The 13,194-nt window shown below is 35.8% G+C and overlaps 1 protein-coding gene across 2 annotated transcripts in view; it reads right to left on the bottom strand.

The window, feature by feature from the left end:
* LOC136024704 (neuronal acetylcholine receptor subunit alpha-10-like) overlaps positions 1-13,194 on the bottom strand; it is a 644,557-nt gene that overhangs the window by 592,052 nt on the left and 39,311 nt on the right. The gene's annotated exons all lie outside the window — the stretch shown is intronic.

The raw sequence follows: 13,194 nt of genomic DNA, 5'->3' as shown, positions 1-13,194 counted from the left end.
ATCTTCAAAAAAAGAGCCGTTCTTCTGCTCTAAGATCTCATAATTTTCTGCAAAGATTTCTGTTCTTTTGTTCATCTTTGTTCTAAGATCTCACAACTCACTGATGTTAGCAAAAAGAGTGAAGAAGACCATTATTCTGCCGCACAGAGCAATGATGAGGGAAGTTTGATGGTATTCTCATCATTGTTCTTAGACCGCTGATCAGAATAGAATCATGAAGGATGTTTGCAAAAGAACAGCACAAGAAGTGAATTCATAGTCCTAAAATTTCACTTTTAAGGTTCTTACGTTAAAAGAAGTAAGATCTTAGCACAATGATGAGTAACAGAACGGTCTTAAAGTTTTCGTTATTCATCAGTTTTCGGTTGATGGGAGTCTAGTCATTTTGACTAAACACTTATGCTTGATAGGACATTGGCAGGTTTCTCGAAATTAACGACATACCTATTAACGACAATTGGATGACTTTCTAATGTGAAATATGACGTATTGTGTGATCTGCTTCTGATCAAGATACTAATAATGGAATTTTTTGTGGGATGACCTGAATATAGGTGAGGTTTTAAATCATACCTGAAGTTTAGAGGCTAGTGCTAAGGATATTGAAGAAGGCTTAAAGCTTCTTGGCTTCAAGTAAATCTTTTTGTATGACTGAGAATATACTCAAGCTTCATTACGTTTTTCTATATAAACTAAAAAGCAAAGTTGAAATGGAAAACAAATAAAATTACTGCTTCGTATCGTAGCATGCAAAACAAGTATTGTAAAATTAGTATTACTACTAAGAACTCATCACAGAACCAAGCCAATACAGCTACGCACGCTCCTCCAATATCCCAATCTTTTCAAATCGTCCCTCTGCACCCTCCCAGAAAGCTCCCATTTCCTTTAAATCTTTCTTTATGACATCCTCCCATCCTAACCGGGGACAACCAGCTTTCTGTTTAGCTGTAAACGGTAGGCCAAAAAGAAAAAAGCGTGCCCTAGCCATTTCAACCTTTTCCTCATTATAGCCCTAGAAAGTAAAACTGAACCACACTTCTTTTAGAACCAACTGTTGGAAAGCTGTCGGTCAGCCGGGCACCCAAAACAATTTCTCTGGATCACCTAGCCAATGTTCATCCGATGTTCGGATCACCTATGGTTCAGGACCATATTTAACCACTGTTACCACTGTAGCTTCCAAAATATAATCTTTGTTTGCAGATTTATCTTCCTACTCTTCCAAACTTTTCTTAACTATGAAAACCACCCTGAACCTTGGCTATTCTAGGTTTAACATCTTCACTGCTCCCACCGTCTTTGTTAATGATTAAACAAAAAAAAAAGAAGTTGTTTTAAGTGAAAGTAAAGAGTAACATTAAAAACTAAAAGGAACAGAAATCATCGTGTATATGATTTTTTTTTTCAATCCAACAGCGGAAGCAAATCTCCTTAACCTTTTTGGTTCCGGTACATTAGATTTATCTGACATCAGGTGAACAGATGTCATAGCTCTCAGGTGAAGTGATATTTTGCTTCCACTATTGCATTGAAAAAAATAAGAGCAATAAACTATATATAATTAGTTTATTGGGTAGAAATTTTTTTTTTTTTTATTGATGTCTCTTAGTTTTACTGCTGACGATGAACACTGTATATGTGTTCGAAATATCCAGTTAAAAATTTTATATCTGTTCACTGTCGATTACAACGTTTCATCCCTATTTTTAACTGCTATACTTTCGTCATGGAAAGGCAGTGTGGTCTTTGAAGTTATATACATTAATTTTAAACTAATTATAGCGCCCTGAACTTGCAAAACCTCTAAAAGTTCATTCATTTTGCTCAAACTTTCATCCAGCATACTTAAGTCATCGGTGTAATCCAAGTCCTGAAGAGATTTTCCTTCCCATTTGATTCTGTAGTCTCCTATTACCTTTCCTGTGCTCCTTAATACAAAGTTCATCAAAATGATCTACATAAAGGGGAATAGAACACAACCCTACTTAACTCCTGACTTATACAACCTGCTGCTAACATCATTTCCTACCTTAATCGCAGCAGTATCATTCTCGTACATAGCACTAATCACTTTAATGTTATGGTCTGGTATTCCATACAAGGATAAGGTCTTCGCTAAAGCTCCCATTTCAACAGAATCGAACGCTTACTCATAATCAATAAACTAAGGCCGTCCTGGCCGAGTGAGTTGGTGCGCTGGATTCGGGATCCCTTGTCTGAGAGGACGCGGGTTCGAATCCCAGTGTACCCAATTCTTCAGTTTGGGACGGGGGTCAGTGGCGTGACTCTGTAAGCATAGCCAGAGTTGACCCAACTCTAAATGGGTACCTGGAGAAATCTGGGGAAGGTAAACAGGAAGGGTGTGCGAAAGCACAGGATGGCTGGCCCCCAACCCCCCATTGCACTTCCTGGCTGAAGGGCCAAGAAACGGAGATCAGCACCGCCGGTACGGACTGTAAAGTCTAATGCCGTATCCTTTACCTTTTTTAACTAAGGACCAAAGATGTCTGATAACTCAGGCACTTGTTGATTATTAACCTAAGAGTAAAAATTTGGTCTAAACACCCTCTACTTTTTCAAAAACCGCACTATTCTTCTCTTGTAACCTTGTCTACAGCATCTTAGTCTAAAAAGTGTAATATCACTAAATAATTTGCTTCCTATAGAGACAAGATTAATGCCTTGATAATTAGCACAATCACTCTTATCATCCTTCTTATACAGTGGTTTAATTAAGGTTTTCCTAAAATCCCTAGGTACTTCCCCCTCTTCAAAAATAATAATCATAATCTTCAGTAAATTATTCCTAACCTCAGAGCCACCATATTTAAAAAATTCAATTACCACACTATCAGCACGCGGAGCCTTATTATCAAACAGTTCGTGGTAACGAACTGTAGTAAGGAGCGACCCGGCTCAATAGCAACCAAAACTCTAAAAAATGGGGTTTTGATATCAATAGCTACATCAAAAGAATCGCATTTTAATGCTGATTTTAAATATATAAGTTTAATCAAGTTTAGTCTTACCCATCAAAAGTTACGAGCCTGAGAAAATTTGCCTTATTTTAAAAAATAGGGGGAAACAACCCCTAAAAGTCATAGAATCTTAACGAAAATCACACCATCAGATTCAGCGTACCAGAGAACCTTATTGTAGAAGTTTCAAGCTCCTATCTACAAAAATGTGGAATTTCGTATTTTTTGCCAGAAGACAAATCACGGGTGCGTGTTTATTTGTTTTTTTTCCCCAGGGGTCATCGTATCGACCAAGTGGTCCTAGAATGTCGCAAGAGGGCTCATTCTAACGAAAATGAAAAGTTCTAGTGTTCTTTTTAAGTGACCAAAAAATTGGAGGGCACCTAGGCCCCCTCCCACGCTCATTTTTTCTCCAAAGTCAACATATCAAAATTTTGAGATAGCCATTTTGTTCCGCATAGTCAAAAACCATAATAACTATGTCTTTGGGAATGACTTACTCCCCCACAGTCCCTGGCGGAGGGGCTGCAAGTTACAAACTTCGGCCAGTGTTTACATATAATAATAGAATAGAATGATTTATTGGCTAAAATAGCACACAAGCTAGCATAAGCACGTCAGAACAATTACAATTACAATGATAAAATAAATGTTAAGGGATAAACATAGTTACAAAGTTAAATCAATTATTAAAATGCGAAACAAAATAGGGAACGAAAGAGTTTTTGTACCTCATTGTCAACATTTTGGGACACAAGTCAAGTTGAGTATTTAGAGCTCTACGAGCATTAAGTCTTGTATTGGGAAGGATTGGGGGGTTTTCTTTGAAGGGGGGAAGAAGACGTCGATGATAGTCAGAACTAAGGCACTTGTGCCCAAAGTTCATGGTAAGGAAGCGACGTCGTGATTCCAATGTAGTGAGTTCAAGTCTAGCCAAACCTTCATCATAAGTAGTATAGGACGTCCCCAAAATAATTTTTATAGCTCTTTTTTGAATGCTTTTAATGGTTATCAGGAGGTGTACAGCGTTTTCAGGGTTTTTTTTTTTGGTTTTGGGGGTGGAGTTAAGGGGAGGGTCTTTCCTTGGAGAAATTTGTCATGGGGGAACAGAAATTCAATGAAAAGGGCGCAGGATTTTCTAAAATTACTATAAAAAAAACAATGAAAAAATAAACATGGAAAAGTTTTTTCAATTGAAAGTAAGGAGTAGCATTGAAACTTAAAACGAACAGAGATTATTACGCATATGAGGTGTTCTAAAAATACTTTAACATAAAGAGCGAGGTATTTAGGAGGAGATAAATACCTCGCTCTTTATGCTATGGTATTGTAGTAATTTCAACTATTTATTCTACGGCCTTTTGGATTCAGTGGTCATTCTTAAAGAATTGGGACAAAACTTAAGATTTAGTGTAAAGAGCGAGGTATTAACGAGGGGACAAACCCCCTCACATACATAATACAAATTTAAGAATATAAAAGTTTGTTACGTAAGCTAATTCTTAAGTTACGTATATTTTTTACTAATAAAAACATTCGTTAAAAATTAAAATTTATAGTTGCCTTTTTATGTAACCGAAAAATTAGAGGGCAATTAGGCTTTCCCCACCCCTTATTTCTCAAAATCGTCTGGTCAAAACTAAGAGAAAGCCATTTAGCCAAAAAAGGAATTAATATACAAATTTCATTTTAATAGTTTATGTGTGGAGAGCCAAAATCAAACATGCATTAATTCAAAAACGTTCAGAAATTACATAAAAAAAACTAGTTTTTTTTAACTGAAAGTAAGGAGCGACATTAAAACTTAAAACGAACAGAAATTACTCCGTATATGAAATGGGTTGTCCCCTCTGCAATCCCTCGCTCTTTACGCTAAAGTTTGACTATTTGCCACAATTCTGCTTTTTAAAACAATTAAAAGCTTTAGCGTAAAGAGTGAGGGATTACAGAGGGGACTACCCATTTCATATACGGAGTAATTTCTGTTCGTTTTAATGTCGCTCCTTACTTTCAGTTAAAAAAACTAGTTTTTTTAATGTAATGTTTTAATATGGAGCCTTGATTATTTTTCGTACTGTCGCGAATTCTTCCTCACAAAACAAACCTTCCTTCATATCCAAGGTATCATAACTTTTTCGTTTTCCTCATTTCCTGCGACTCTATATCGATTTAACAAAATCTCAAAATGTTCCGCCCATCCCTCTTAAACTTTTCCTTATCATGAATTGTGGCCCCACTCCTATTTTTAACTGGCACAAGTCCGGATTGACTAACCCCTCTCAATTTTTTAACATGCAAGAGTAATACTTTACTATTATGCCGTCAAGCTGCATCTTGCAAATCCTCGACAATTTTATAAATGGCATCCACTTCACACCTCCTTAATTCATATTTTAATACTTTCTCAACTTTCCTTTTGTTTTAACATGATCTATAACTTACAAGATATTTCTTGTACCAGCCCCTTCTCCTGTCTATTAAACATAAAGCTTTTTCACTAATATTCCTAGTTGCGTTCGTAACTTTCTTCCCTAAGACACCATCGACAACTTCACAAATCGTTTCCCTAAAATTCTTCCATCCATCTCCCACATTATCAAATTTTGAACTCATCAGTTCCTGGAAAGTTTCTCTCAAATTTCCATCCTGGAGTCTACCAACATCATAACTTCCCGGGAGGTAGTTACCCTTCCAAAATTTCAGCTTAAGATTAACCTTAAACACAACTAGATGGTGATCTTAACTTTTAATATCAACAACAGCATTCCTATATATCCTAATATATTGCATTGATCCTGCCAGTCTTCAGTTTACAATAACATAATCAATAAGGTTTGCTCTCTTACCATCACATGAGTACCGTGTTAACTTATGGGCCGTTTTATGACCAAAAACCGTATTGGTTATAACTAGATTTTTTTACCTACAAAATTACAGCAGTCTGTAGCCATTACTGTTTTCTTTTCCTACACCAAATTTACCCAGGCTAGGATACCATCTATCCCTATTTCTACCGACCTGGGCGTGGAAATCTCCTAATAAAAATACCATATTTGTACCTGGGTTCCTGTCTATTTGCTCCTATAACTGAAAGTAAAATGCAACTGAGTCACTAGTTTCTCCGTCAGTCGGTTCTACAGGGGCATATGCTATTATAACTGATACCCCGGACTTTCTAGTCATAAAATGATTGACAAGTATTCTATCATTAATACCTTCCCAGCCTAAACAAGACTCAGCAGCTTCCTTATTCATCATGTGCCCTACTCCGTGTCTATGTACCCCATCCTTCCTGCCTGAATAAATAAGTTCAATATCACTCAATTTCAGGCTTCGTACCACTGGGATACGAGTTTCTGAGCCTCCTAGCAAGTCCAGATCGAATCATATGAATTCGTCAGTCAAAATATCGATACGATAGTTATTTTTTAACGTTGTAACATTCCAATTTTCGAACTCTTTAAATAATTGAAATTATTTTGGTCTCGGGAAAGGCCATAGTCCCGGATACCAGTGCAGAACGGGGACCAGTTCACCTTCCCAAGTCTATACCAAAGTGCGTAAACCGACTTAGAACGAGACAGCAAGAAGTCCCTGGGACCTTCAGTATGAATGGAAGCTCTGTGCAATCCTGGGCCCTTCTTGGTCACAACATGGTTTTCGGCACTTGGCGATGGTCTTCTGTCAACAAGAGTTGAAATCCTGCACAAACATTCTCAAGCCTATGACCTCCAACTCATTATATTTTTCATGTCTACAAGCATTATGCTACAACGGGGAGGAAACCCATAGTAGACACATTAGCTAGCAAGCTTTTTAGCCCAAAAACATCGACCAATATAGACCCAGCCAAGAAAAATTATCCATTAATCAGAATCCCGTGCGAATGCTGTGTCATTTACTATGCTATAATTTCCTCGAAGGGTGCTACTCCTCAAGTGCGGATAGGGCTGACCACAAGGTCCACACTCTTACAGGTACCCAGCTATAGAGGATCCTCCCACGATGGTGTTCTGCAACACCATGCAATTTAACCCATTACTGGGATAATACAATCAGCTCAAATAAATTAACTTATAACGTTTCAGTAACTATATAGAGTTATGAAAACTAACGATTTAACGAAAAAACAAAAAACACAGGATTCTGTATTTGAAACTAAATTTTGCTTTAAGACTAAATCAAAAGGCACTGTGTGTATGCTGGTTACCAATAAGAGATCTCAGCAATATCCCAAAAATGACTGAGGGTATTAAGTTGAAACTTACAGTACTACTTCTATTACTTCTTCTGTTCTTACAATTTAACTAATTCAAAAGAGCCTAAGTGTATCCAGGTTGTCAAAGAGCATAGATAGGATTTTTTACGAATGGTGTTAGGTTTTATTTTTCCAGGTCAACTTAAGGGTGTAAGTTGTTAAAAAAGTTTCTCCAAAATACAAACAGGAAGCCAAAAACAAAATTAAGTTCAAATAACGATATTTTTCACCAAAAGAGCAAAAAACTATATGCTCGCAATATATAATTTTGTTCAAGGATGGCCCTAGAAAAGTGAAAGTAGGATAAATCAATAAAAAGAATTTAAAAGCTTTAGGACATTCCAAGTAGTCAAAAGTAAATGATAGACGATCACCTTCCTTTTGTCATTTTTGAACACTTTATAACGAGTCTTGCGGTATGAAACTTAATGGCCAATTTAAATTTCAATTCTAATTTAAAATAGGTTAAGTTTCAGTTTATTTCTTCTTGATCTCAATGACAATTTTGATCATTCTACAAGTTTGTAACTACAAAGGTGCAGATTGTAATGTCAATTTTTTTAGAGGACGAAATTTGTAACGTTTTGACACCCAGCAATTTGCATATAGTGACCATTCAGACAATATAGTGCTACTTGTACTGATGAGGAATTAATTAGAATTTAATCTAAAGTCTATTTGACGATTGTGATGGTACAATGACATAAGGAATATTTAAATACTTCATGAAGTAAAAGCGTCCCGAATTTAAACTTAAAAAAATAGCAACCAATTTTATTCATTTACTCTTTGCTTGCAAGAAATTTAAAAAATACAACTTGCAAGGCAAGTTATTTTTTTTTAAAGTACGGAAATTATAATGAGCAGTAAACTAAAAGTTAAAAGAAACAGATATTAGACTTTATGAAAAAATGAAACCAATAATGAACTAATAATATATAGAAAAAATAAATATTAAAGACATATATTCAAGTTAAAAGAAACAGATATAAGACTTAATAAAAATGAGACCAATAATGAACTTATAATATACCCAAAATATAACGTATATTCAAACAAAAATCTTGAACATACAGAACAAACAAATTACTTGATATACGAACTGGTAGGTCGTCCCCTTGTACCCCAATAACACCGCGTGCCATTCACGCTTTAAGGAAAGCAAAAAAAGCAGTTTTTGCCAAACGCTACCACAAGGACGTATCCAGAGTGATAAGTGTTACCAAGCTTCAGCCCCCCCCCCCCAATTCACCTTAAGGTTCAATTTTACTAGTAAAAAGGCTACAAAATGCATATAAATAAATTTTAATACATTTTCTCTCAAAACACTCCCCCCCCCCCCAAAGAAAAAGAAAAATCCTAGATATTTGTGTATACAAATTAAACTGTTTAAATACATATGGTATTCTATAAAATAAGTCCAGAATTTACAAAACGAAAGAGCCATTTTTTTTTTCAAACATTGACTAGTCCCGGGACGTCTTTTTTCTTTGTGTTCTTATTGATGTTATAACAAAATACAAAAAAAAAAAAATTTAAATTAATGATTAATGAAGTTATAATAATAGAAAACTCAAATTCCAATATTAATCAAGATCACAGAAAAGAAAATATACGTGTTTAAAAAACAACTTCATGTCTAAATTCTCCTTTTTCGATCTACGTGTTTCATTTACACATATAGATCAATGGTACATAAGTTACATTTTGAAAATGAATAGTTTTAATTTTTGAAGATACACATTTTATTCTTTGAAGTGAAGTTTCGCTATAACAAATCTATTCGACTTCTTTTTATATTCTTTAAAAGAATTTTTTAGAATAAAGAAAGTACAAATGACACTTTAGTGAATATCAGGCTAATGGAACTAGATTGATATTATAAAGTATATTCACATTAATTTTGAGTTTTCTTTAATCTACTTATTTCTCAACCTTATGATGAGACAAGAGAAATGACTTTAAAATATATTGATTTCAGTAAAGCGCGAATGACACTTTCACTATAGTTAGGGTACAAGGAGGACGACTCTCTTGCAAATATATCTAGTAATTTCTGCTCGTGTTGAATTGAATACCAGTTTTGTTTTTGGTACATTTTTACTAACCGTAACAAAAACTGATATATCACGGTTTACAAATAAGAGTGATACTACCTGTTCCCTTCCAACCTTCTCGAAACCTCTACAACATTCCAGTATATTCACAGTATCATAAGTTGGTTCTATTTTTTATTGAGTCAAATATTTGTTTATTTAAACTTTTTGTTCATTATAGTTTCTGTTAGCTTTTTTTTTGCTCCGCTCAAGACATAGCTTTGCTCTTTACTTTTGTTGAAAAACACACATTAAAGGATGACACGACGGAAAGCGAACGCTGCCGTTTATTGAATAGCAAGAGATTAAAAAAGTCTGAAAAATAATCTTGATCCTACAGATTTACGTGTTTCATTACGTATTATACACCCTTGGAGTTCTAATTGGCTGTAAGAGACCCGTCTATTTATTCAGATTTGGACAATGCGTCACTCAAGTGTTTTGAACAGATTTAAAACTTCCTCCTAATACGAAAATTAGCGTCAACCGGCGGCAAAAAAATGGGCAGCGCGCCGAAATTTGTCGGCGACACACCTCCGCTTTCCCTAAAAATCAGCTATTCATCATCAAAAAGAAAACCAGCGCGGCACCGGGGTCTATGATACCCTCTGTTCTTTCTAAAGACGAGAACATGATTTGCAATATACTGAAAACAAAATACATTTTGAATGTCTTCTCTTTTTTTAAATTTAATTATCCAAATTTATTAAGACTTTCAGGAATGAACATTAGCATATATATTAAACTGTCAATCCACATTCATTTGTTTTTTTCAGTAATCTTGATTATGACAGTGATTTTTTTTGGATCTTATGAGAAATAAAACACATAAAAACTCGAAATATGGATTGTTTTCAGTAAAGTACAAATTATGTTCTGGCTATAGAGGGTATGGGATGGCAGTCATATTTATTCTAGTTTCTTCTCGTTTTCAGCTTGACTCGATTCAAGTAACCATTCGTTAGTAAGCTGCGATTTTTTTTCTCCCAAGCTAGTTTTTTAAACATGTTTTTAGTTACTATGAGCTGTAGTTCCTTCATGCCCTTTGGCATAGTTGTAAAAGCAGTCAGAGTTTCAGGTCTATTAATAGTAGCAATTTATCACTCCAACCATGATGTAGTAGATTAAATTTTAAAGAAATAGCCTCCTTTTTTAGTTACGTAGTTTTAGAAATGATTTCTAATACGAAGTTTTTAAAATCCAAATCAACCAAGTCCATACTAGGATCAACAATAAACTGGCCTTTTTAAAAATCTTGCGAAATACTTTTTACAGCCAAAAGACAATTTGATTCCATACTAGTAAATAAATTAAGACAAAAGACCCTTTAGAAGTCAACTGTAAACTTTGTAAAAAAAAAAAAAAAACATCTATAAGTACGTAATTGGACGCATTAAAGTCGTAGCCAATTGGCTTAAAAGGCAATGTTTTAAAAACACCGAAATCAATAACATTTCTGAACTAAGTTTTACAACTTAGAAACCATAATATACGGGTGTAAAATAATATAAAATGTTCGATATTGGCGTTAGAGTTTGGATTCACGTAACCACGCCCCTTGTCTCATTTGTTCCGCTTTAATACAGAGACCTAAAAATCCTCTTCCCATCAGAGTAACACCTGCTAGTAACGCAGTTGGAGATAAGAGTTGCCTAGTCTTTCAGCTCATTACTTCAAATTGACTCACTTTCCGACATAAATGTAAAAGAAAAAAGGATAAGCTGAAGTTTACTTGATTATCCAAAGTTTTATAAAATAAAAGCGAAAATATACCGTTAATGACACCACAGAATAAGGCACGGTGGTGAAAGCTTGAGGATCAGCCCACCTTTCTTACGCCAATCACTGCCGACCAAAAGTGTTTAGACACACGAGGAGTACGTGCCACGGGGAGCACTCCAGAATGGGTTCCAGGAAGCACCACGCTCTTCAGGAATGGGTTCTAGAAGTTTCATATTCTCTTCGGACGGAAATACTTCCAGGAAGCCATAATTACCCTGACACTCCACAAACAGGTCTTACGATACCTCATTTGAAAAAAGACACTGGGTTTGGGGGATATGATATCAATATTTTCAACAGACTGAAAGCGAGCTGTGCGTCCTACCCAGGTGAGCTTCCAGTAAAGCTGTTACCTGAATTCGCCATTTTACTTGCTAAGCCACTCTCTTCTATAATCAACCAATGTTTCCTTCAGCAAGTATTCCCTAGTGCTTGGAAAAGAGCATATGTCCGCGTTATTCCAAAAGTAAGGTGTCCAAAATCTTGTGATCAACTCCGGCCTATATCAATAACTCCGAACCTTTCTAAAGTTGCAGAAACGTTTATTTACCGCAAACTTATGTCACAGGTCTCTGCACATCTAGACCCGTATCAGTATGTATGCTTAAGAGGCATCAGCACAACTGTTTATTTAGTACGGATGTACCATCTCATTGTCGAGTTGCTCGACCGAGGAAGTGCTATAGTCGACCTTCTCCTCGTAGACTACCGAAAGGTTTTTGATCTTATTCGCCATTCCGTTGCTATCACAAATCTACCTACCATGGATGCGCAAAAATAAATTCTCCTTTTAGTGATCAATTTTTTACAAGCCCGCTATCAGTGCGTTTATAGTCTTTTCCCAGGAGATACTGACTCCGAATGGGTCGATCTTACATGCGGAGCCACACAAGGTACTAAGCTCGCTAGTCTACTGTTTTTGGCAGTGATAAATTTCATCCTTTCCGGCTATGAAGAAAGATTTAAGTATATAGACGACTTGTCAGTCCTACTGAAGTACATTGTTGAGAAGTCTGAGGCTGTCCCCCAATTCTGTAACGAAATAATCAACAACTTCAAAGATGAATGTACTGCGAACAGCCTCCAAATCAACGAAGGAAAGACTAAAATCCTTCGCTTTAATCCCCTGAAGAGAGACTTTGTGTGCCATCCTCCTCCTTATCCTAGTGAATCTTCGGCAGTAGTGCTTGGTGTCAAGTTTAGCATCGACTGCTCTTTCAGCCTCCATGTCGATACAATTATCAAAAAGGCAAATAGTGCGATGCGGACACTTATACTAATGCGTCGATTTGGTTTCTCAGTGACACAACTAAGGATAGCCTTATCTTACTTACATTCGACCAATTTTAGAGTATGCATGTCCCATATGGGGCCCACAAGTCAATAACACTATTTACCTAAGTGACCAGCTTGAGTCAATACAAAAAAGAGCAGTCAAAGTAATATTGTGCGATGCTTTTACCGAATATAAGTTAGCATTATCCACTTTACAAATTCCCTCTCTTCAAGAGCGTCGTCTCAGTTTGATCCTTGAATTTGGCCAATATCTTCTCAGAAGTGATAATACAGATCGATACTACCACCAGTTGAAGTGAAACATCGAAGTTTGAACAATGAATGTTTGAAGTTTGAACATTGAAGAAATTTGACAGATTAGCAGCACCCCTTCACGCACAAATCGTTTTTCCAACTCATTCATCCCTTTCTTTGTATCAAAGCATAACAATTGTTGATTTTATCCTATTTGTCTTCTGATTTTTTTTGTAGTTTGATTTAATCCTTTTTTTTTTGTAAGCACAAGCGCCATTTAGTTTTATGACTACGAGAGATTGTGCAAATAAAACCTATTCTATTCTATTCTATATAGTCTTTTACTATTAAGTCTTCTTCGAGGCAAATGGCAACAGAGAAACTGAGATGTGTGGTGGACGTTTAGGGGGGGGGGGGGACAAAAAGAGAACTAGGAGCCTCAACTCCCAGTTGTATAACTTATTCTGTCATTTACAGAGCATAACAAATTCACAAATATAACAAATTCTATAACTTATAGAATTTCTATTCCTATTAAGGTTTCTTC

Source organism: Artemia franciscana, chromosome 1, assembly GCF_032884065.1.
Source record: "Artemia franciscana chromosome 1, ASM3288406v1, whole genome shotgun sequence".
Lineage (NCBI taxonomy): Eukaryota > Metazoa > Arthropoda > Branchiopoda > Anostraca > Artemiidae > Artemia > Artemia franciscana.
The sequence above is the reverse complement of the archived record's forward strand: the minus strand, read 5'-3'. Positions and strand labels throughout refer to the sequence as shown.